Below are 27700 nucleotides of genomic sequence, written 5' to 3'. Positions count from 1 at the left end.
TCAAGCAGAGTTGAGAGGAGGCATATCAAGATAGAAAGAGGTGTTGTTGAGATATTTAGACCATTTAATGTCTTTTTGTTCTGCCTTGGTGGCAGATTCTGCTTGTTGCAGCCCCCGTGTTATTGTGATACTGCTTTGTAATTGGATGATGTAGCTACTGCTCTCATTGCTTTTGCTTGCATTGTTGTTGTTGTTGTTGTTGTTGTTGTTGTTATTGATGGTACCTTCTTCCCAGTTCTGAACACCATCAGAGGATATTGAAGAAGGGTTGTTGTTTTTGTTGTTGTTGTTAGAGTGAAGACTAACAAGGGGTTTTACATGTGTTGGAAACATAGAATGGAACATGGTAGAATTCAGCTCTGACATCATTTGAGAATAAGTGGAACTTGGTATGAATCAAAGTGGAGTGTTGTTGGGAGTAATAGCGAGTCCCAAGTTTGGTCCATAGTTGAGGTGCTGGAAAGGAAGATATCACATTCCCATCATATCAGAACTAGTCATAGAGTTGTCAAACCTGTCTAGGGTGTTGTTGTTGTTGCCACTGCTGATCTTGGAGGTGGAAGAAACTTCAAGGGAATATCTATCCATAGGCATAGAAGTAGTTGCAGTAGTAGCTATTGGCTTTGGTTTTGGTGGCTCAACAAGACTCATCACCTCATTGGAGGCTTTCTGGTTGCTTTTGTTAGCTGTTATAGGCTTGTCCTTGTCATTCTCAATCTCAGAGAGGGGTTGGTGTGTGTTAGGGTGAATGCCTCTTTGCCTATGCTTCTTCTTTAGGAAGGAATTCCATAGATTCTTTATCTCATTATCAGTTCTTCCTGATAACTGAGCTGCAATCCGTGACCACCTGATACAACCATCAAAAACACATATACAAAACCATGAAACAAAGAACATGTTTTACTGACAGCCTCAAGAGACACAGTAATAGCGAAAATACTTGTAGTGACAACAATTAATCTAAATGGCGAAAAGGAGAACTAAACTGGCAACAACTTTGAAAACAAAATATAATAGTACCTGTTGTCAAGGATTGGATGAAATAAATAGAAGGTAGTATGTCACTACATTCCTTTTCCTTTAACTTATTATTCTGAAAATTAGAAGATAGTATGTTTTCAAAATATATATCATAATCAATAAAAAAGGTGTGATAGGATAATAATGTACAAATCATTCATAGGCCAAAAAAAAAATCGCAGCATTTTCTGCAATGCTATCCAACATCTACGTCTACTATTATTTTCTTGATCCTAATATATGAAATTTTGTTAGTTTTTTTTCTAGTTGATCATCTTTGTTTATACTTTAAATTGCACTAGTATCATTGTTTTACATCTTTTACCTAGATATTTGTTTTAAATCTCAAAATAGTATATGCATATATTATCTTATATCATTATCATGCAGTTTGGATTGAGAAGAAATGGATCCTAGCGTAGTTGACACTGCAATTACTTCAAGAAAAAGTAAAAGAGAAGAGTGTAAGAAGATAATCTTATTAGTTGCTGCTTGTGTTATTCATATGGTCATTGGTGTAGTGACATGGTATCATAATAATTATTTTGTTAAGCAATCAACCCATAATTGGGAACTAGAACATCATAGCTTCCTTAATCATCTTTATAGAGGGACAAAGAAAGATTGCATCGAACAATTGAGGCTTAGTAAAAATGCATTTTTAACCTTTATAGAATTTTACAAGAAAAGGGTGGATGAGTAAGAACAAGAAATGTTCCAACAACTGAAGCAGTAGCAATGATTTTACATATCCTTGCTCACAACCTAAATTATAGGGTAGTTTAATTTAGTTATTGTAGATCTAAAGAAACCATAAGTAGGCAATTCAACGATGTCTTGAGAGAGGTAATGAAAGTGAGCAAAAACTATTTGAATTTTCAACACTGTACTTTAGAAGGTGCAGAAGTAAACAAGTGGAGATGGTTTGAGGTAAGTTTATCAATTGTTAGGAGAGATTAGTTAATTATAAAATTTTCTTAGAATCTTTAAAAATTGTCTTGTTTGTAGAGATGTATTGGAGCACAGAATGAGACTCATATTCCTGTTGCAATTTCTCCTGATGAGAGACCTAGATATCATGATAGAAAGGGTGATGTCTCTACAAATGTGTTAGCCGCTTGTGGTCCATATTTAAGGTTTATTTATGTGTTACCTGGGTAGGAAGGGTCTGTAGGAGATTCTCGAGTATTACGAGATGCATTACATCGTCAAAACAAACTTGAAATTCCAACTAGTAATATTTCTTAGAAATAGTTTTTTTTTTCTTTTTTTGTCTAGTTTAAGCCTATGATTTTTATTTTAAACATTGTAGGTAAGTAATTTCTTGTGGATGCGGGATATACCAATGGTTTGGGATTTTTAGCACCATATCAATGGACTAGATATCATCTCAATGAGTGAATTGGAAACACCCTTCAAAGTTACAAGGAGTTATTTAATCTTCGTTTCGTCATGCAAGCGCCCGAAATGCAATAGAAAGGTCATTTGAGATCTTGAAAAAAAGATGGAGTATATTAAGAACTCCTTCATTTTTTGATATAAAGACACAAATAAGAATTATCAATATTTGTTTTGTGTTACACAATTTCATAAGAGACGAACAACAAACTAATCAACTTGTAGAAGTTCAAGACTTAGAATTCTTATCTGTTGTTGATGAAGAGTCCATCAATCAAGGGAAGGAGTTCAAAATAATGTCATAGATGATATCACAACTATTCCAGCTACTGAGGAATGGACAATATTTCTCGAGATACATTAGCTATGAATATGTTTGACAATATTTCTTAAGGATAGTTCTTTTTTAAATGTAATTTGCTATTGCCGACAAACTTTTTGTGCTTTGTTACTATTGTACTTTGCTATTGAAAATAGACTTTTATGTACTTTGCTATTGCATAAAAAATTTGCTTGAAATATTTTCTATGATTGTGCAGTGGACTAATCAAATGAATAAAGTAGCTTGTATCTAATATTTGTTATGTGCAAGTTAAATAAGTGACATTAACTTCAATGGAGTCATCTAATGAAAAAATGATGGGAAAAAATAAAATTTTTAGGAAAAAAATAATGAGGAAACAAGAATTTATTTCACATGAAATTTGGAGATGAAACATGTATTGGATGATGTACTGATAGATCAAAAGAATTTGGGCAACAAGGGTGACAGAGGTTGGAAAATGTCAGCATTGAATGTTGCAGCTGTAGTGTTGTCTACAAACTTCAATGTTAATGTCACATCAGACAATGTCAAAAAACCGTATCAAATTATGGAGATCATGGTATGGTATTGTAAGTGACACCCTTGGCCATGAAAATGCTTGGAATGAATATTGCAAGTGTTCTTTAATGTATTGCTATTTGTTATTCAAAGTAGATTGGATTTGAATTTTTCTTTTTTCTAGTTGCATAAATCGGCTAAACCATTTCGATTCAAGGTGCTTCAAAACTGGGATGATATAGTGGATTTGTGTGCTAAAGATAGAGCCATTGGTCATGGAGCTCAAACAAATGAAGTGGAATTCATGGGTTTAGGTGCTACTGCTACTATAGACTTAGAAGAACCAAGCTCTAATACAAAAGAAAAAACACAAGGTTTAATTTCTTCTGGCACACATTCTCACAAGAGAAAGATTGGAGAAAAAGAAGGAATGACAGCTTCCAGATAAAATGGTCAACTCTTTTGACTGAATGGTAGAAAAAAATGGATGGTAAAGTCGATGATGAAGATACTCAAGAAGTGTTACGTGAGGCAGCTTTGCTACTAGATCTTAATAGACAACAATGGGCTAAAGCTATTAAATGGTTAGTGACGATCCAAAAGCAGTTAGCTATTGTGAAAGTCATTCTGATTCACAAAAAGACAAATTATGTATTAACACATCTTGCAAAATGAAACTTGGTGAGTAACCTTTTGTCTACATTTTCAATTTCAACTTTCAAATTATAAAACTGTGTCTTTTTTATGCCTAGTTGAAGTGATATTTTCACTATAGTTATTTGTATTTCTTGTTGTGACTTGTATTATTTTGTTTCTTCTATGTCAGGTTATTGTGAACAAGGAATAGAGAGGAATTTCATTCTTCCAAAGCAAGAAAAAAAGTTGGTTATTCTAAAATTGTTTGATTATGTTGTTTGTTTTGGACCCTCTAATTTGTAAAATAATTCGTAAATGATTGAGTATTATAAGCGAAGTGACATAAATGTCGATGATATATGATTTTAGGTCTTGATATGGATTGAAGTATTTTCTTCTCTTACGAACAATGAACTTAATATCAATATTTGAATATTGTATGAGATAATTGTCCTTAAATTACGTAATTGTTTAATTTCAATATGTTTTTTTTTAAATTATTGTGAAACTATGTAATTGAATTATTTTTAACAAGGAATTAGATTGAACAAGTAATTACATATCATTCATCTTTAATTTTGCAGTATTATTTAATCCAAGTTTTTTTGTGTGTTACTACAAGAATATTATGTAAGATTCAAAATTGTTCAACATTAAAATTATTTAATTATTAAATATTAAAAAAAAATTTAAATATTAAGCATTAAATTTATTTTGAATATTTAACTATTTAAAAATGACCAATATTTATTTTCATTCAATATTAAAATTTTATTTTAAATAAATATTTAAAAATAAAAATTTGAATTTCATTGAAATTGAATTACTTTATCCAAATAAGGAAATTAAAATACAAAAAATTCAATTGCCTCATCCAAACAAAATATTTACAAAATGAAAGGAATTTAAATCAAGGCAATCAAAATGTTGTGTATTTGAATTTTCTAGAAATTTTTAAATCCCTCATCCAAACACATGGTAAGGGTTTTTTCCACTAGTAATCGATTAGTAGACATTGTAATCGATTACTAGAGATATATTACTATAGAAACTTTTCAAAAAGAAGTTTGAAAATTTGAAGTTTAAATGTTGTAATCGATTACCACTTTCTTGTAATCGATTACCAGTAACGAAACTTCATAAATTCAAATTGAAAAGTCATGAACCCTCAATATGTAACTGTGTACTCGATTACCAAGAGGCTCTAATCGATTACCAGTAAGATAATTTTTGAAATATATTCTGAAAAGTCATATCTCTTCAAAGATTTTTTGAAAAGCCATCAAGGGCCTATAAATATGTGACTTGTCTACGAAAATCAATTACCACTCTTAAGTTATTGAGGTCACTTGTCCAACATCGCACACGCCTGATGACTTACCTTACCTAACAGGGTTGTCAAATTCGGTGACTTACAAAGACACGTCCATCATGAACAACTTGACAGAAGCAGTCCGGACAACACATGTCTAGGCTCAGGGGCTTGACAAGCCACATTGACATGCAACTCTCACATTCGTCAAGGCTAACACGCCCGACATCGAACAACAGTCATCCATATTTGGGGGCTTGACAAACTTGTCACCTTTTGCTTGTCAAGATTACTACCCCATAAATCAAACAGACTCCCTCGAGAGGGACAATATACTTCGACACTGGACAACCTCTTTCGCCCACAAGTTGGCTTAGAGCTTGGTTGGCTTATGTATTGTCTAGGACCCACAAAGTCTATATGGCATCCTACTTGGCACTTATAGACACGTGTCAACCCTCCATGTCAACCCTGCTATAAGAGCTCAGACACTTGGCCCTTATCAGTCGGGCTCCCTAACAAACAAGTTATCTCTAACCTAACTAATATTTAAATATATTTGAATATATTATCTATTGGCAGGTATTAAATTATCTATAATACCACATTATCTATAAGGCGATTATCTTCTACATTTATCTATAATTTAAATGTTTATCTCTAACATTATCTCTAAGCTCTCGGTTATTATCTGTAAGCCAAGAATTATCTACAAGACTACAACAACCCCTACAAGCAACGACCAACAACCATGTTCAAACTACTATAAATACAAGTTCCATCGAACCTCTCTACATGACAGTCATTCACAACTTGCTTACACACTCAGCACACGGCAACTATCATGTGCCTCTCTCTATTTCGCTCATACGAGCTCCCTTACAACATATACTTGCTTTACTCTCCTTAAACATTCTACTTGAGATTCAAAGTCCTTTATTTTGTAGGTTCCCCCTCCTGTCAAAGATACTTCTCTAAGCCGACATGTAAAGTTTGGGATCCCACTCAGCCACGTGCCATGGTTCCAGATTTTGGTAAAAACAATTCTTCAAATCCAAAATTTTGGTTGAGTTGTGAATGTGGAAAGAATGTCTTCCAAGGTTATTTTGATGATGCCAAAGAATCAAGAGTTAAGCAAAGATTCAAGAATCAAGTTTCAAGATTCAAGAATAATCAAGATTCAAGAATCAAGAGAAGACTCAATCAAGATAAGTATTAAAAAAGTTTTTCAAAATATTGAGTAGCACAAGAAGTTTTCACAAAATCATTACCAAAGAGTTTTACTCTCTGGTAATCGATTACCAGAAGGTAGTAATCGATTACCAGTGTTTTAAAACGTTAAAATTTTCAAAATACAAAATGAAGAGTTAAATCTGTTGATGTGTAATCGATTACACCTTAATGGTAATCGATTACTAGTGACTGATTTCGAAAAATACATTTCCAAAAGTCACAATTCTTCAAGTGACTTGTTTCTGAAGATTTTATCAAAAGTCACAACTTTTTAAGTCACTAGTTTTTTAAAGAAATTGCCAAGAGTCACAAGCTTTGACTTGAGTCATCAAAAGATTATAAATATGTGACCATGGCATGAATTTTAAGAAGAGATCAATCATCTATCTTTCAGTCTATCTCTCAATCTTCTCTCAAACATCATTCAATATCTTTCAACTCTTTCTACAGAATTTTCTGATTCTTTTTCTTTTCATCTTTCTAAAAGTTTTTGTTCAAAACTTTCTCTTCCAAGAAAAGTTCTTTGTTCAAAAACTTGTGTTATTCATCTTTTTCATTCTCTTCTCCCTTTGCCAAAAGAACGAAGGACTAACCGCTTGAATTCTTTTGTGTCTCTCTTCTCCCTTACAAAAGATTCAAAGGACTAATCACCTGAGAATTCTTTTGGTTCTTCCCCTTCCCTTAAGAAAAAGATTTCAAAGGACTAACCGCCTGAGATATCTTTTGTTTCCCCTTACAAAGATTCAAAGGACTAACCACCTGAGAATTCTTTGTTCCAACACATTGGAGGGTACATCCTTTGTGGTACAAGTAGAGGGTACATCTACTTGGGGATTGTTATACTGAGAACAAGAGAGAGTACATCTCTTGTGGATCAGTTCAAGTGGAGGGTACATCCACTTGGGTTTTCAAAGAGAACAAGGGAGGGTACATCTCTTGTGGATCTTTGGCTTGTAAAGGATTTTACAAGGTTGAAAGAAATCTCAAGAACCGCAGGTTGCTTGGGGACTGGATGTAGGCACGGTTTGTGGCCGAACCAGTATAAATTTTTTGTTTGTCTTCTTCTTTCCTACACTCTTTAATTTCCGCTATGTACTTTTCTTTTACGCTTTACTTTTGTTTAAATTACATAACTTAGTAGTATAGCCTAATTGAATCTAGTAACATTAAGAAGGACAAATTTTTTTAATTAGTCCAGACACGGTCATAATTAATTCAATCCCCACTTCTTAATTATTCCGAGGCCACTTGATCCAACAGTGAATTTCAAAATGTTGACTATTACTAAAAAAATATTGACCACCAAATTACTAACATAGTAGTATTATAATATTGAGTTTTTTTTTAAGTCAATGGGTTGTCAGGTTAGAAGATTTTTTATCTTATATTTTTTTAATCTTCAAATTCATAAAATATTATTTTTAGTTTTTCCTAAAATCATTTAACAAATTTAAAAAATACAAATTTTGATTCAAAAGGTAAATCAAATAAACACTAATTTGAGAGTAAAAACATTAAAATGTAGGTCAACTAATCCTTCTGGTCATTTATCTTATTTATTTTGTTCAAAATAATTTTTTTATCTTTTTAGAAGTTCACTTTGATCCTTTATCTTACCTAAAAGGTTCAAAATAATTTTTTATCTTTTAAAAAATTTACTTTGATACTTGTATAGTCCCCTTCGGTTGGACATTGATTTGTGTTCTTTGAGTGTATATCATGCAAGTTTTGATGATGTCAAAGTATTACCTAAAGATGGTTGTCATCATCAAAAAGGAGGAGAACATGAATGAATATCATGCCTGTTTTGATGATGTCAAAATGGTTACTTGATAAGCATAGATTGAATCAAATCAAAAGAACAAGATCAAGTAAATCTAAGATAAGAACTTAGTATATTTGTTTAAAGAATCTCAATTTGATTGCTTTAATTTGGCCTCAACATCTTTAGTATTAAACACTCTTTTATCAAAGGCTAAATCAGTTCAAAAAAATATTTTTGAACTGGTAATCAATTACTAAACTCTGTAGTCGATTACCATAGAGTTTGTAAAGATATTTTTTACTAATGGAACAAAACTATTTGAATTTTAATTTGTGTAATCGATTATCAGAATCTTGTAATCAATTACCAATGAAGAGATTTCAAAAAACCTTTGAAAAATCATGACTCTTCAGAAATATAACTATGTAATCGATTACCAAAATCCTGTAATCAATTACCAGTAAGAAAACTTCCGAATTTTTTTAAAAAAGACACATCTCTTCAAAGCATTTTGAAAAGGCACAATGTCCCTATATATATGTGTCTGACTTTGAAAAGTAAGAGAAAGATTTTAAAAGAAAACTTAATTTTCGAATGCTCTTTAAACAACTATTGACCAAACCCATGCAAATCAGTTGAGTATTCTTCTAAGATCTTCAATTTGTATTATCATCTCTAAAAGAGAGAAATTCTTCTGTACATTCTAAAATATTGTTGTGATCAAGAGATTGTTTGTCTCTTGCCTTGTGAGGATCATGAACACAAGGGAAAGAGATCCCAAGGTGTGTTCAAAGTTTGTAAAGGATTTAAAGAGATAGTGAAAAATCTGAAGTGGACTGGATGTAGGCACGGGAAGTGGCCAAATTAGTATAAATTGAGTTTGCATTTTTCTCTTCCCTTATCTCAATTATTTTATTTTATTGCAGATTACTTTGTTTTGCACAGTTAAAAGAACAATATTAAATTGATTGTCTCTTCTTCTGCATTCCAAACCTATCATATATCATTTAAAAATGGAGTTAAAGTTTGTTAGTGAGAAAATTTTGAAACTTAATTCACCCTCCCCCCTCTTAAGTCATTGAGGCCACTTGTCCAACATGTTCCTCCTAGCACCCAATCGACTATAAGCCCCAAATCACATCTTGATCATAACCATTTTGTGGTATGTGTTTGGGAATCTTGTGACCACAACTAGGAAAGATACAATGAATCATCCCGAGGATATCAAGGTCATTTAGATACGATGTACGTCCACATAATCCGAGTACTCAACCTAAACATGTCAGATTATACTTTACACTTAAATATTCTTGAAGTGAGTATATTTTCTTTAAACTACAATCTAGCTACAATAATAATATCTTATCTTATTTAAAATGTTCAAATTAATGATTTAACTATTTAAATATAATCAACATTATTTTCCAAATAGCATACATTTTTTAACAATGAAGCTCGGCCTAGAGCCTTGTTTATTCTATGGCTAGCTTGTCATAACAGATTGGCCACGAAAGAAAAGTTGTATAGGTTTGGTATTGTGAATGATGCCCGGTGTGCATTCTGTGAAGAGGTTGAAACGGTTCAACATCTTCTGTTTGAATGCGGGGAAATGTATGCTATTTGGAAAAAGGTGCTGGATAGGTTAAATGTTGATCATGAACCCGCAGGGTGGTTGCAAGAGTTAGATTGGATAGAGGATACGAGCAAAGGAAAGAATTGGAAGAGTCGTTTCCTAAAAACAGCTTTTGCGGAGACGGTGTATAGATGTTGGAAGTATAGAAATAATAAAATTCATGAAAAAGTTGACACGACAAATATAGCTGATGAAATTATAGGTACAGTAGTGCATCGATTATGGATGAAAAGGAATTATAGAGAGCAAATTGATCACCTCCTTATAATATAGTTTTGGTTTTCTTTGTTTCTTTTAAACTGGACCGTAGGGGTCGTTCTGTACTTCATAGTTTTTTGAAATATAAATTTATATTTCTTTTTAAAAAAAAACATTATTTTCTAGTAACACTAAGATAAATGATCATTTTGAATTTTTTTAAATAAAATAAATGATGAAAACAAATTCTTTAAAAGACAAAAAGATCATTTTGAAAAAAAAAAATTTTAAAAATAAATAACTAAATTAATAAAAAAGTTGATCATTTAACTTAAAATTTATGATAAGGTTCAATGTTTAGACATGGTGAATACATGACAAGGCTACATAGGTTATGACTTATGAACATGGGAAGGCAGCAAAGTTTGACACGTATCTAAGCCTGAGCTTCATAATCTCATTTCTCTTCTCACGAGGGAACAAAATGTCAAGCTTTACGTCTGTTGACTTATTATGACAGCCTTGTCTTTCATTACAGAATCACCCATGTGATTTCAATATCAATCCTTTTAAATTTTGAAATCACCACTTTTTCGTTTATTTTAATTTGTTTGTTTTTGCTATACAATTTTTAATTTTTAAATAAAAGAATCACTCACTCATTAATTAAAATGTACCATATCTATATTTATATTTATATTCATATAAATTTTTTTATTCTTATAAATATTAATTTTAAAAACATTATAAATTATTATATTAATTAAGTTGCTACTTTCATGTTATTTCATATGTGAAAAATTAAATATTATAATTTATTTGAAAATTGAAAAATTGTTTATGTAGTCAGTTTTTTTTTTGGTTCAACTTTATGTAGTCGCTTAAATATTTGTTTGCATTGCATCAATTTTGTTTTTGAAAACTTATGATATATTAAATTATAAACAATTTAAAAATAAAATTAATTTTTAAAATATTAACATTTTTATTTTAAAAGATATAAAATGATAATATAGAGCATAAAAATTAGTATATACATAAATATTAATTAATAATTATGATGAAATATTTTAAAATGTTTAGATTTTATTACAATATGTTTTAATTTTTTTAAAAATCACTATTTATTATTATATTAATTTTATATTTTCATGTTATTTCATATGTTAAAATTAAATATATAATTTATTTAAAATATAAAAATTGTTTATGTAGTCATTTTTTTGGTACAGCTTTATGTAGTCGCTTAAATATTTGTTTGTATTTTGTCTCAATTTTATTTTTGAAAAATTGTGATATATTAAATTATTTACAATTTAAAAATAAAATACATTGTTAAAAACATATTTAAATTTTTTATTTTAAAATATATAATAATAGAATAGAAAAAATTATTTATAAATAAATATTTTAATTAAAAATTATGATGAAATATTTTAAAAACGTTTAGATTTTATTACAATGTGTTTTAATCTGAAAGATAAACATTTATTTATATAACTCAAATTTATAACGAATAAGTATTTTTAATATATAAAAAACTATTAATATTTTTTAAGAAGGATAATTTAATTAGTCAGAAAGAGAAAAGAAGTAAATTGAAAATATTAGGTAATTAAGAAGATTAAATAAAAATATAGTAGTTTAAGATGATCAAAAAGGAAATTTTTTCGTCAATTGTGGAGGAAATACACTTCTAAAGAAAAAGGAAAAGGAGAAAAGAATATAAACAAATAAAAATTACTTACTTTTTGAATTATGTATTTTAATTTATAATAAGAGACCAGATATATAAATAATTTATATTTTAATAAGAAATTTTAAAAAGAATTATATTAGTAAAATAATTTGTCAATACACTTGTTTCTTTTTACATAAGTATAGTAGAAGATATAAGATGAGTTAGAGATGGTTAAGGAAAAAAGAAAGAGAAAAAATGTCATATATTTAATCGTCTAATAAAAACTAATATCCTAACAAATTAATATTTAGTAATAAAAAAAATAAAGTGACAACGAACTTTAACGACTAATAATAAGAGACAATTTAGTATAATAAGAAACAATTTGTTGGTTACTGTTGCAGTTATATGCATATTTGAAGTCAAGGATTTCAATTAGTCGAATAGAGTGTGAATTATTGTAAAATATCTTATGTTAGACAATCTTCAATTTCGACTAATAAAAATTTCCTATCAATATTAGTTATATAAATAGAAAATGTATATAAATCTAGGGATGAATATATGTGAGGTTAGTTCCATGGAGGGGGATCATGAAGTAATGCGATAAGTAATTGCCAAATATGACCTGGACAGTGGGCAACGGTAGAGTAGTGCGGTTTTGGAAAGATAATTAGGTCTCAAATCATGGGTAGCTAGATCAATACTGGAATGAACAAACTAGTCAAGGGGTGAACATTCCGGTATGTTTTTATGTCAATGCTAAAGGAGATTGGAATTTGGAGAAAATTGTTCTTGATTTACCAATGAATGTTGTTGAAACTATAAAGACGTTGAAGCCACCTTGCATGGGTGGTAAAACAAATTATTTGGAGTAGAATAATGTTGTTGATGACTGTTGTTCAATTAAAGATGTTTATCTCGAATTGTCTAATGTTCATACTCTTCAAGAATCTATGTTGTTTAAAATCATTTGGTGTTGGGATGGCTCGAAATGGATTAGATTTCATTTATGGAAAATTGGTCTTGGAGTGTTGCCCACGAATGAGTTGAGTTTCAATGGCATATGACAAATGATATCATTTGTATGTCGTGTAAAGATAAGGTAGAAGATGTGATGTGCGCGCATAGAGACTATAAATGGGTGCAACCAATATGGTGGAAATTTAATATGAATGTTGGATTTGTGTTCTTTAACTGTGATATGCCTAATTGACATACCATGAATGTTTGCAACACGAGAACAAAGAGAGAGGTGAAGTGGAGCACTATGTTTGGAACTATTGTTGATCGTATTTGGTTGAGAAGGAATGAAGTCATCTTCAGGAATAAGTGGACAAATACTCTAGGTTTGGTGTTGAGTGTTTGGAGTGATGTATGTGATATAAGTAGAAGGAAACTCACTTATATGATATTAGCACCAAATAATGATAATGGCAACTATGATACTTCTAGAAGTTGGAAGAAGCCTCGTAGGGTACATCAAAAATTAATTGTGGTGGCTCTTACCTTGCCTCGATGGCTCTTGCCGCTTATGGTGTTGTGCTCTGAAATGATAAAGGTGATTTTCTGAAAGCATTTTCAAGGAGACTTGCATTGTACTTTTCTGGAAGCTGAACTTTGAGCCATTTTATTTGGTATGAATATGGCCTATGATTTGAGTTATAGAACAATTATTGTTGAGACTGATTGTACTGAAGTTGTCAAGCTTGTGGAGGATCCCAAATATCATGAAGGCCGATTTGTAGATCTTGCCTCTAAGATTGCGAAGACCAAGGAAAGTTTACTTCTTGTTCCATTGTTCATGTACTATACCAAACAAATAATATGACAAGTTTTTTTTGCAAAAATTGATTCAACCATTGATGGAGATGTATGTTTCTATGATAGTTTATTTGATTTTGCAGTAGCTTTCATGAGAATGGATACAAATGTTAATCCCTCTATTTTGAGTAATATATAATTCTACCTTGAGCCTTATTGCCCAAGCAAGTAAGCAAAAAAATAGATATGTGAGGTTACTTCTTGCTCAAATGAAAATGTCTACTATAGTAGTACTTCTCATGCGCTTCAGAATCTAAAATTTAACCAAATTATATAAATAATCAAATAAAATCCTTAATGCAAAATGTCTTTTTAACATTAAAATACAACTAGACTATATTTTTAAACGATGCACGACTTTAATTAAATTATATAATTTTATATTTTTATATAGTATCTATAATATATATATATATATATATATATATATATATATATATATATATATATATATATATATTAATAAAATTGATTTTTGAAATATTTAATAGCATATTAATTATAATTATATTAAAATTGATAAATATAATTAATTATATTTTTAATTGAATAGATGTTGTCTTAAAAGATATTATTTCTATTAAAATTTATTTTATTTTGTTCTTTTTCAAGTAATAATAATCATATAATGCTTATATAAAATGTATAAATTTATAAATATTTAAATTTGAGTATTTGTTTCTTTATTGTAAATATTACTATGTTTATGTTTACATGTACTTGAATTTTGTATGTTTATAATTAATAATTGTTACATGGTTTTGTTGTAATAATATAGAATTTATTTTAAAATAATATTTTAATCATTTTAAATATATTGGTTTTAACTATATGGCTTTTTTTTTTTTAAGTTTTGAATTGGTTAAGAAATATTTATGGTATGTATTACTTTTTTTTTAAAAATATTATTACATGTTATTTTCATGTTACTATTTCTTTTTCTTTCACTAAATTCAAGAAGATAAAATTATTACTAATAAAATTATACTTGCATACTTTACGACTACTTTATATTTATTATAAAATTATAATGTCTTACACTTAACCCTTATGACTTTATTATTATTATTATTATTATTATTATTATTATTATTATTATTATTATTATTATTATTATTATTATTATTATTATTATTTTATAAAAAATATAATATTAAAATTGAATTTTATACATTAATTTAAGAGAACTCAGTTTATTATTCTTTTTATTAATTTATGATTATAAAAAATATCTAATAACTAATAACATAAATTGTGTAATTCTCTAACAAAAATAAATTTATATATATAATTTATCATTAATTTTATTTTAAATGTTACTTTAAAATTGCCTAAATATATCAAAATTAAATGTTATTACTTAATATAAATATATTAATATTAAATTTTAAATATAAAAATTGTATATTTGACAACATTAACTTGAACAATTTATTTTTTTATTAAATGCAAATGTTAAAAAAATGATCTATGGCTAACATTTCATCAAGTGAACTTTGCTATATATATATATAGTAAAGACAAATATTACAAGAAAGTTGTTCGAATTGTAGTTTTAAAAACTTTTGAAGTATTTTTCATGAAAAATAAAGTTATTATCTAAAACATAACTTTATAATATATATATATATATATATATATATATATATATATATATATATATATATATATATATATAAAAGAGATTTTCACTAAATCCTTTCTGATGATGAGAAAAAACTTTGCAAAACAAAAAGGTTTTCAAACAAAAACAATTCCAATCCTAGGTCAATTTAGAGATAAGAAGAACTAGAAAAAGATAAACATTGAACTTATATTAGTTTGTCTCCACCAATGAGATTATACTTGGTTCTTGGAAAACCGTCAAGTTCCACTAACTTTTCAAAGTTATAAGTACTATGTCACGGTCACGTATGCCTCTACCATTCAAGTTTTACATCAAGTTTGATACAACTCAATATTTTTTGTCCTATCAATTCATTATTAGTTGTCGCAACCTACTCTTCGGTGAAAGGGCGACGCAGGGCTCGCGGGTGCGTCTTCCAAGAAAGATATACGCGCGGAGTCGCCACCAACATTTATTCGAGGAAAACGTTGAAAAAATCGGAAAAGGCATGGTCTACGAATCTTAAGTGAAAGGTTCGGGAGTTGTATTTACGAATGGGGAAGGTATTAGCACCCCACGCGTCCGTCACAAGGGACGACAGCCTTTAATCAAGTGTGCAAACATGACTTCAATTTGTTTTATTTTCCCTTTTACGTTTTTATGCCTTTTTGTATTTTTTATCTTTTTGTGGTCGACAAGGGTGTTTCCCTTGCTCCTACGTATTCCTTAATTGTGGTAAGGAAATCAGACCTACGTAGTTCTTTGAGAACTAAACATTAGTTAAGTTGTTTTTATCTTTTTTGCAAGATATATTTTGATTGAATAAAAGGTCATTTAAGGCGTTGGACCATTAAACGATCTTTCGATTCTTTTGAAAGGAGAGAAAACATTAAGGCATTGGGCCATTAATGATTTCTTGGTTTTTTTTTTAAAGAAGTGACAAAACTACGTCTTGATTATAGGCTTTTAAAAAAATCCACGTTTAACCAATAAAAGTGGAAAAGACCATTTTAAGGCGTTGGACCTTAAAAATGGCTTTTTTAGGTGATGACAAGAGTTTGATTTATGAATTGATTTTAGCCTTAATTTCACTTGGGTTATTAGTCAATTCGATTAAGAAAGAAAAATCCCAAAGAGAAACGTCCGATTGATTTTTTTGATTATTTTATTAAAAGATATTTTTTTATTATTATATTATTATTTTGCCTCTTTTTTGGTTTTAAACGTGGTTACAGCATGACAAAACGGTCAGATTTCATTTTAACAGAAATTAAAAGATGTTACGATTCAAATGAACGGTGGAAATTTATTTTATTTTTTGATTAGGCGAGAAAATGACTTAAATAAATGACTAAAGCATGTCAAAAGGGGGTACGGAAAGTAAATGAAATGAAAATAAAAGCGCGCGGAATAAGTGGGGACCACTAAGGGCACATAGAATGAATTGAAAAGTTTGATTTCGGGAACTTACCGGTTGAAGACCAAAGAACGACGAAAAATGAACGAAGAACGATGGAAAACCTTCGCGAAATCGCCCACGAAAACGTCTTAGAAGCGTTACGGAAGCACCTCGGCTTAGATTTTCTTCACGGAAACAATTTTTCTCACTAATTTTAAGTGATTCTTAGATACTGGGAGGGTTGAACATTTTTGTTCTGCCCTCCTCCCCCTATTTATAGGGGAAAAGAGGGTGGTGGTTGCCGCCCAACTCACCCAGGCGAGCTGGGTTGCTTCCACCAGAAGGCACCGCCTTCTGGTGGAAGACCCTAGAAGGCCCAAGTGGGCCTGATTTTTATTTGTACCCCCCTATTTACTAAATACACCCCCTGTCCCCTTTTTTGCTGATTCTTTTTCCATAACGTTACGGAACTTTACGAATTACGTAACAATACTTGTTTTCTTTCCGTAATGTCACAAAACCTTACGGATTACACAATCATCCCTTCTTTGGCTTCCGGAATGTTACGAAACTTTACGGATTGCGTCTTAACACGTTCTTTCAACTCCCGACATGTCACAGAACTTCACGGATTGCCTATCGATGGGTGTTAAGTACCTCAAAGTGGTCAAGCGAGGGTCGCATCCCAACAAACAGGTGGTCCCTGGACGAAATTAGGGTATGACAGTTGCCCCTCTTTACTTGTCTTTTATTGGAGATAAAAGGGAAGTAAAGATAAGACACTAATTTTGTTCGAGCGAAACACCATTTGGCCGGTCAATCTCCCCTCCAGCGGAACCTGCAAAAAATTTGAAAATGATCAACACCGAATGACCAACATCATCCTGATACTTCCGAATTCGTTTCCCTTGGTTGACATAAGGCGCAGAATGACCATAATTTGTCTCTGCGTGCCATTGGACACGATCGAGCCTGGATGGAAAGGCGCAAAATGACCATAATTTGTCTCTGTGTGCCATCGGATACGATCGCCTCTCGATGGCGAAAAGGTGTGCGGAATGACCATAATTTGTCTCCGCCCACCACTCGACTCACTGCCCCTAAATGACAAAGGGGGCAGAATGACCATAATTTGTCTCTACGCGTTTATCACTCGACTTGCTACTCCTGAATGACAAAGGGCGCAGAATGACCATAATTTGTCTCTGCGCGTTTATCACTCGACTCGCTGCTCCTGAATGACAAAGGGCGCAGAATGACCATAATTTGTCTCTGTGCGTTTATCAGGCATCGAGTCTTACAGATAGCAAAACGTGCGGATGACCATAATTTGTCTTCGCATGTCATCGGGCACGATCGCCTCTGGATGACAAAAGGGCGCATAATGACCATAATTTGTCTCTGTGTGCCATCAGACACGACTGTGTCTGGATGGCGAAAAGGTGTGCGAAATAACCATAATTTGTCTCCGCATGTCATCGAGCATGATCGCCTCTGGATGACAAAAGGGCGCAGAATGACCATAATTTGTCTCTGTGTGCCATCGGACACGATCGTATCTGGATGGCAAAAGGTGCGGAATGACCATAATTTGTCTCCGCATGTCATCAGGCTCGCCGCCTTTGGATGACAAAAAGGCGCAAAATGACCATAATTTGCCTCTACGTGCCATCGGACACGACTGTGTCTGGATGGCGGAATGACCATAATTTGTTTCCGCATGTCATCGGGCACGATCGGCTCTGGATGACAAAAGGGCACAGAATGACCATAATTTGTCTCTGCATGCCATCGGACCCGATTGTGTCTGAATGGCGAAAAGGTGTGCGGAATGACCATAATTTGTCTCAGCATGTCACACGACCTCAGGGTCAGTATGACAAAGATTGTGGGGCAGCCGACAAAAGCGATGCTCTTGCTCCTACGTATCCTCAATGAGGAACTAAGACCTACGTAGTTCTGGATAACTTGTGAGACCAAAATAGTCTCGGTGTTTTCTTCACTAAAATGCGAACATGCTTTAGTAAAGAGACAAAACTTCCCACTGATCAGAGTAACATATGCTTTTTGGATGAAAAACAATGTGTCTACTAGGGAAGGAGAGCATGTTGATGAAATTTTCTCATAACCATAAATGAGATTTTGGATGTTTAGCATTTCGCTTCTAAATGACCATTTAGAGGAAACACTGGGTTCAACAAAAATAGAAGAAAATCACTCAAAGTGTATCAATCTCGCACAAGTAAGTGTTTCATCCTAATTCCGAACCACATATATGTCATGACTTGGTTTTGCAAATCATTTCCTATCAAATCAAAGATTACATGCGTGATCATGGATCAATAGGACTTTTTCTTGGGAATGGTTTGTTTCTTTGGGAAATTTGGCTTTGAGTGTTCTTGGCCTTTTCCTTTCTTTTCTTGTTTACTTGGTGACAATCCTGTATTGTTCAGATATTGTCTGGTCCAAAGACCTTTCTGGATGTTTCTTCTGTTTTTCTTCCGATCCCTGATCGGGAATTTTCTTTCCTTTTTTGCTTTCTCGCACTCTTTGATTGGGAATTTTCATTTTTTGCTTTCTTCTGATTCTTTTGATCGGGAATTTTCTCCTTTTCTCTTTTTTGTTTTCTTCTGAGGGCAAGGATTATGGTAAGTTGGGATTTTGGCTCAAGGCTTTGTAGAATGGCTGGACATGATATATGTCAGGGTGTTGATCTGGCCAGTGGTTCGGGGATAAAGGGGATGTCCCACATTATTTCCATGACACACATGCAACAATGATGATTAGGAAATTTTATGCAAAACTGGTCATGCATGCACCCATGTGGACACTCAAGCATCAAGTTTTTATGGTCACGTGACACTAGGGCTCAGGATTCATTTTTCCTATTTAAGTCGACCCAGTGTTTCCAAAACATGTTCTTTTATCAATTCGTGCATTCATCCGAGTCTATTTTAGGTGTTCGGGAAAATTTTCACAGCATTCACCCTTCAGGTGTATACACATTTTTCAAAAACTGCTTATGATCATGAATTTTTTCAAAGAAAAGCTGGAAGTTATCTCTTTTTAGAAGCATGTTGGCTTTTTAGCTAGACAACTTATTATTATTTTTTTCTCTTTTTCTTTTTCTTCTTTTTAGTTATTATCATTTGTTCATTTTCTCTCTCTCCTTTTTCTTTTTCTCTCTGAAAAGGTTGTGCGGACGAGGGCGCACACTACCTACTTACATCTAACCACAAGGTAAATGAAAAAAAACCCGCGTGAAATGATAAGTCGTAAAAAATGGTGACGAAATAACTGAGAGTCATAACGCAAAATTCTAACAGAAACAAAAAGTAATGTTAGTAACCATATAGACAAAAACAGAAAATAGTAATGTTAATAGCAATATAGACAATAACAGAAAACAATAATGTCAATAACAAAAGTGCAGTGACCTCGGTCACGTGGCTCCGCTTCCTCCTAAGAAACTGAGCAAGTCAGTCATATCTTCATCCATACGTGCCTCCTCTGCCTCATTGGGGGATCCTGCAGGCTCCTCCCCTTCCTGGGCCTCGGGAGTAGGGCATGCAAAAGGAGCGGAACCCTGCCCCTGCTGACTGAGGCTGAACCGGTAGAGACACTCATGTATCTGCACCTGCCCACGGTGGTTGGCCGCCTGCTGGCGAACCAAGTGCTGTAGATAACGCTCCATGCCTAGTGATCCAGCGGGATCGGCCTGATGAGGTAGTGGCTGAGCATCTGTGGCCTGATGTGCCTCACCCTGCGCCTGCCTAGGCATGCAGTACTTCTTGATGAAGGCCCGAGTGATTGGCGGTCGGATCACCTTACTGGGGGCGACGGGAACCCCGAATGACTGGCAGAGGCTCGTGATCAATGCTGGAAACCCCAGGGCCCTGTTAGACTTATTCGGGTCTAGAGGGTGCCTGGTGGGTGGCATACCTGCAAACAAATAGATGGCATCAGCAATCACCTGGGCCACATGGATGCTCATTTGTGTCAGGATGGCATACACCAACTGACACTTCGGCAGAGGGAGATCGGAGTTATGATCGCTAGGCAAGACATTGCTGAGCAGCAATGTCATCCACGTCTGGGTCAAGGTGGTCATGCTGGTGCGCATGATCCGCACCCGCCTCCATGTAGCGGTCGGGGAAAAATCCTTCCCCGGTGTGCATAACAGCTGGGCAATGGCCTCCTCGTCAAACCCGTCGGCCTTGTTCCTCCTCTGGCTGAACTCGCACTACTGGCCTTCCTCCAAAACTAGCGGGTCACCCAGGAACTGGCTGAGGGCATCTGCGTCAAAGGGAATCCACTAACCTCTCACCCATGAACGCATGTCTCACACTCCCTCCTATGTGGGCCAAGCATTAGCATAAAACTCCAGGACTACCTCAAGGTCAAACTTAGCCATGGGAGTCACCAGCGACGTCCAATGCCTGTGAGCTATCTCCTCCTGAAAATCTGTATACTCATCCTCCTTGAGCTGGACGCGCCTCTCTCTGTGGAACGACCATCCTTTGATGGCCTCGAAGCGCTACTGGTGCTCGGCGCTCCGAAAACGGTGGCTATCAAACTCAGGGGCGGCACTGGACCCTTCCGCCATGGCGTCTCTCCTAGACCTCTTCGTGGAAAGCTTTTCCGGAGCCATTTCTTGTTGGAGTGAGTAGGAGTATCAAAAACAAAAGCAAAATGCAACAAAAGGTGGCTTGGGGGCGCAAAAATGGCAAGTCCCGTAGCTTTGGTGTTTTTGAAAGTGGGGGGGGGGGGGGGAGTTTTGGGTGAAGAAAGCGTACCCCTCCCTCTCTTTTAACCTATCTCGTGCAGGGGGTGCTCGCCCAGGCGAGCTCAGCTCGCCCAGGTGAGCTAACTTGTATATATATATATATATATATTAGAGAAGACACAAGTATGCGCTCTGTACGGGTCGGTGTTCGCTTACTCGAACCCCATTTTAGGTAGATGAGGCATCCGATATTTACTTAAAGACAACAGTAATAATTACTAGGAGTTTAAAGGATACTAGGCTGTCCCCCAGCTGCGCTTTCCACTGGTCCAGTGCTGGGCATGAAATGACGATCTATTGATCGTGGTCCTAGCATCTGCTTATGTCCATCCCTAAGTACCTGAAAGTAGGAAACAACATCGAGCAGGAAACTGTGGCTGTGTTACCGTTTTACCTTGATTGGTTTCTGCCTTTAGATCCATCCTGGCATTTGACCACTGCCTAAGACGATTCTGCTCCTGTCATAAGATAACAAAATATGCATGCGTATGCGTATGCATGAGCATTTTCAAATGCAATAATCCTTTTAGTGAAAGCTGATCAGGTTCAGTTTTAATTAAGCACTTGGGGCATCCCATGGACTGAGCGAAAAGGCTCAGGTTATCAAAACCTGCACATGGTTTAAAGCACAAAGTGAGGACTGAAGCCTCAATCTCATGTTCTCTTCTTTTAAAAGACTGTAACGAGAAATTACAGCGGACAGGAATCCCTGGGGGAAACTAAGAAGGATATACACAAAAATAAAAGAACATGCAGCGACTTCCTCAATTGCCCCAGATCCTAAGCGTAGTATCGCTTGACAAGATCGGAGTTCACAGGTGAAGGTAGCTCCTCGCCATCCATGTTTGTGAGCACTAGGGCTCCTTTGGAGAAAGCCCTTTTTACAACAAAAGGTCCTTCGTAGTTCGGGGCCCACTTCCCTCGACTATCTTTAACATTGTGGGACACCTTTTTCAGCACAAGGTCCCCCTCATGGAACTTGCGCGGGCGCACCTTCTTGTCGAACGCGTTCTTCATCCTTTGTTGATACAGGTGCCCATGGCTCATGGCCGTTAAACGCTTACCTTCAATAAGGTTGAGTTGGTCGTGGCGTGTTTGAGCCCACTCTGACTCTTCTAGGCCCGATTCCGCTAGTATCTTCTGGGAAGGGACCTCTACCTCAAACGAGAGTACCGCTTCCATCCCATAAACCAAGGAGTACGGTGTTGCCCCAGTAGAAGTTCGTACCGAGGTTCGGTACCCATGCAGGGCAAAAGGAAACATCTCATGCCAATCTTTGTACGACACTGTCATCTTCTGAATAATTTTCTTAATATTCTTATTGGCTGCTTCCACGGTTTTGTTCATCTTTGGTTGGTAGGGCGTGGAATTGTGATGTTGGATTTTAAACTCCTCGCACATTTCCCCCATCATCTTGTTATTCAGATTGGTGCCATTGTCAGTGATGATCTTCCTAGGGAGTCCGTACCGACATATCAGCTCCCTCTTTATGAATCTGACCACCACACTCCTCGGACATTGGTGTAGGAAGTCGCTTCGACCCATTTGGTGAAATGATCTATCGCCACGAGAATGAAGCGATGACCTTTCGAAGCCTTGGGTTCGATGGCCCCTATGACGTCTATCCCCCACATGGAAAAAGGCCAAGGGGTGGACATGACATTCAGAGGATGTGGCGGAACATTGACATTGTCCGCGAACGCTTGACATTTATGGCATTTCCTTACATGGGTGCAGCAATCGCTTTCCGTGGTGAGCCAGTAATAACCTACTCTAAGGATCTTCCTGGCCATAGCATGCCCATTGGTGTGCGTTCCAAACGAACCCTCGTGAACTTCCTCGATCATGTGGTTCGCCTCTTTGGCATCCACGCATCACAGGAGGGTCATGTCATGGTTTCTCTTGTATAGTATGCTTCCGCTCATGAAGAAACCAGCTGCCAATCTCCTCAATGTCCTTTTGTCATTGTCGGAAGCCTCCGGTGGGTACTCTTTGCTTTCAACGTATCGCTTGATATCAAAATACCAAGGCTTACCATCCCGTTCTTCTTCCACCTGACAACAATGCGCGGGTCTGCCACGACACCAGAACTCAATGTACGGTAGGTCCCGGAGCGCATCCACCATTTGATTTTCCTCTCGAGGAACGTGATGGAAGGAGATCTCATCAAAGGAACCAGCCAATTCCTTGATACAGGCTTGGTAAGGTATCAACTTGGGCTCTCTAGTTTCCCATTCCCCTCTCAGCTGGTGGATCACCAGTGTTGAGTCCCCGTACACCTTGAGTAGCTTGACATTGGAGTCAATTGCCGCCTGAACGGCCAGGGCACACACTTCATACTCAGCCATGTTGTTGGTGCAATCAAACCCCAGCCTGGCAGTGAAAGGTATACATTGATTGTCCGGAGAGACCAATATTGCTCCAATGCCATGGCCTAGAGCGTTTGACGCTCCATCAAACCACACGATCCACTTGTCCCGGTCCTCGTCTAGCTTTTCCTCAAACAAGGCCATGATGTCCTCATCCGGGAATTCGGGATGCATGGGTTGATAGTCGTTGAGAGGCTACTGAGCCAAATAATCTGCCAAGGCGCTTCCTTTTATCGCCTTTTGGGTGACGTAGACTATGTCGAACTCAGATAGCAAAACCTGCCACCGGGCGATCCGCCCTGTGAGAGCAGGCTTTTCAAAGATGTACTTAACCGGGTCCATCTTGGATATCAACCAGGTGGTATGGCTCAACATGTATTGTCTTAGACGGTGGGACACCCAGACTAAAGCACAACACGTTCTTTCGAGCAGGGAGTAGTTCATTTCATAGGCCGTGAACTTCTTACTCAAATAGTAGACAGCGCGTTCTCTCTTCCCGGACTCGTCATGTTGCCCCAGTATACATCCCATCGATTCGTCCAAAATTGTCATATACAAGATGAGAGGCCTTCCGGGTACCGGCGGCATAAGCACGGGAGGGTTCATGAGATACTGTTTGATCCTTCCAAATGCCTCTTGACAATCCTCATTCCAACAGACAGATTGGTTTTTGCGTAAGAGTTTGAACAATGACTCACAAATAGCGGTGAGCTGTGATATGAATCTAGCAATATAATTCAAACATCCCAGGAAACCTCGGACTTTCCTCTCGGTATGGGGTTCCGGCATCTCAAGGATGGCTTTCACCTTTTTGGGGTCCACCTCTATCCCTTTCTGGCTCACAATGAAACCTAGCAATTTCCCTGATTTGACCCCGAAGGTGCACTTAGCGGGGTTTAACCTCAGTTGATATTTCCTAAGCCTTTCGAACAACTTCCGAAGGTTGACAAGGTGTTCCTCCTCGGTCTTAGACTTGACAATTATGTCGTCCACATAGACCTTGATTTCTCGGTGCATCATATCGTGGAACAAAACCACCATAGCCCGTTGATAAGTTGCCCCGGCGTTCTTGAGTCCAAAGGACATCACCTTATAACAGAACATCCCCCACAGGGTGACAAAGGTAGTCTTTTCCATATCCTCCAGAGCCATCTTTATCTGATTATAACCGGAGAACCCATCCATGAAGGAAAACAAAGCGAAATTGGCCGTATTATCCACGAGGATATCGATGTGCGGCAGAGGAAAATTGTCTTTGGGACTGGCTCGATTCAGGTCCCGATAATCCACACACATTCGCACCTTCCCATCCTTCTTAGGGACTGGTACAATGTTGGCAACCCATTCTGGGTACCGAGCGACAGCCAAAAAACCAACGTCAAATTGTTTCTTTACCTCTTCTTTTATTTTCAAGGATGTCTTGTGCTTTATCCTCCTCAGTTTTTGTTTTACCGGGGAACACTCAGGATTTAGAGGTAATCTGTGCTGTACGATGTCAGAACTCAAACCGGGCACATCTTGGTACGACCAAGCAAAGATGTCTTGGTAGTCTTTTACTAGGGCTATCAATTCTTCACGGATGGGTGCGGTCATACCCATGCCTATCTTTACTTCCTTTTTCCCACTGCCGGTTCCTAAGTCCACTAGTTCTGTCTCTTCTTGATGAGGCCCCATCTCTTGGTCCTCATGGGCGACTATCTTCTCCAACTCTGGGGGGAGTCCCACATCTTCGACCTTTTCACCCTCCGTCTGATATGTTTCTTGCTTGAAATCAATGGTCGGGTCCCATGTATTAGTACCTTTGAGGGACTCATCGTCGGATCTGGCGTTTTAAACGTAAAGAAATAAACATGCAAATGAATGAGAATGGGTAGAGACGTAGGAACAGATGAAGAAAGATCTTTATATTATAAATTCAGGAACAAAAGACATAATGCCTTAACAAAAGGAAACTCTAAAGCCTAGGCCCAACCATAGAGTTCAAAAGCCACAAAGGGTTTCATTATGCTTGTCGTGTAAATGTCCGGGCGCTCCTCCACTCGCCAATTTCCTAGTTGGAAACCAAGAGGGCGTGGTCGTACCAAATCCGACCCACTCGGAGAGTCATCCTCACATATCGCAACGACTTGGCCTTCGTGTCCAAGACCTGCACTTATAAAGCTCCTACTGATGCGGCAGGGCGGGCCCCCTTCGACTTTTCGTCCCAATTGCGAGCCTGGGCTTCCGCTCTTCCTTCCCGCAACACTTTTTCTTATGTCCGCCTGTGTGGGTTTATAGCCTAACCCAAACTTCCCACGGTTTCCTCTGGTGCTTATCAGGCTGGTTCTGCCGCCGTTGTTCTTGCCTAATCTTATTCCGGGCGCGTAACCATTCCCCAACATCACCCGGGCCACCATCATTGCCGTATCGGACAGGCAAGGTTGCCTAGAGAAGGAATCTACAGAGGCAATGCTTACTACCTCAAAAGATTGGAAGGCTGTTTCCAATGACTCCTCCGCGGCTTCCACATATGGCATAGAGGACGGGCAACTCACCAAGATTTCTTCCTCCCCCGACACAATGACCAAATGTCCCTCTACTACGAACTTCAGTTTTTGGTGGAGTGTAGAGGGAACGACTCCCACCGAGTGGATCCACGGGCGTCCCAAAAGACAGTTGTAAATCGGGTTAATATCCATTACTTGGAAGGTAACCTAACAAGTATGGGGGCCTATCTATACAGGGATGTTGATCTCTCCCCTCACCTCTCGGCGGCTGCCGTCGAAGGCACAGACCACCATGGAACTTGGCCTTAGATGGGAAGCGTTAAACGACAATTTCTCCAACGTGCTTTTGGGCATTACGTTTAAACTGGAATCGTTATCGATGAGCACCTTGGCCACAACGTGGTCCACGCATTTGACTGATACATGCAAAGCCCTATTATGCCCTCTCCCCTCGGCAGGGATTTCTTCTTCAGCGAAGGCGAGATAGTTATTGGCAGTGATGTTATTGATGAGTCCTCCAAAGCCTTCTACAGAGATATCTTGGGCTACATGAGCTTCGTTCAAGACCTTTACTAGCAAAGCCCGATGAGGCTCAAAGCTCATGACCAGTTCCAAAAGAGAGACCCTGGCCGGGGTTTTGTTGAGCTGCTCAATGACCTTGAACTCGCTTTACTGAATAATGCGGAGGAACTCGCCTGCCTCCTCTAGCGATACTTCTTTCTTGCCGTAGCCATCCTTTTTCTCCGGAAGACCTTTCACTGGAATATCCTTGCTCGAAGTGGGGATCATTTTGTCATTTTGTCCTTCTGTTATTTTTGCCTTCCCTTTATCGTTTGCGGGTTGTGTCGGCAGGTCAGGGGGTACAAACACGCGACCGCTGCGGGTCACGCCGCTTAGCCCCGTGATATTGGTCACTTTGGCTAACAACGAGCTGATGTCGGTGGCCTCTTCCTTCCTTTTGCTTGGAGGCGCATACCTCCACGGAACTGCGTGGCTGTTTCGGTACAGAAACGGAACAGGTTTAACTACCGAGGGGTGTCGGGGCATTTGGGGAGCTGCGTCTTTGGTGAAATATACCACCAAAGGCTTAGGCCTTCCAAAACTTCTCTCATCTACGGATTGCATACATATATACTGCTCTTCACTCCCCTCATCGCCGACCTCTAGCTGGCCTCGATCTATCATCTGTTGCAAAAGATCCTCCACTGCTAAACATGTTTCCATGTTATGTAGCTCGCCAAGATGCAACAAATAGGAATCCTCTTCATGCCCACCGCGGGGAATTACGCCCCCCCTTTTCTAGGGCCTTGTAGATAAACCTCCTGGGGGTCGTCACGTTCTTCAAAGGCTTGGACCTGCACGGCCTACCCGACTCGACAGCATTAACTGCTCCCCCTCCATGATTGGCGAGTGGGTTCATTTTCACGTTGGGCCGGTTCTCTTGAAACATCAGCCATCCGGCGTCTATCAAATGTTGGACCTTGTATTTAAGGGCCAGACATTTTTCGGTGGAGTGGCCCGGGGTTTTCCC

At 36.5% G+C, this 27700-nt stretch overlaps 1 pseudogene; it reads right to left on the bottom strand.

The window, feature by feature from the left end:
- Window positions 1-27393, bottom strand: LOC114389809 (annotated as a pseudogene).
- Window positions 27394-27700: the final 307 nt, after the last annotated feature.

This window comes from Glycine soja, chromosome 16 (genome assembly GCF_004193775.1).
Source record: "Glycine soja cultivar W05 chromosome 16, ASM419377v2, whole genome shotgun sequence".
Lineage (NCBI taxonomy): Eukaryota > Viridiplantae > Streptophyta > Magnoliopsida > Fabales > Fabaceae > Glycine > Glycine soja.
Note: the sequence above shows the minus strand (reverse complement) of the source record. Positions and strands in the feature narration are given on the sequence as shown.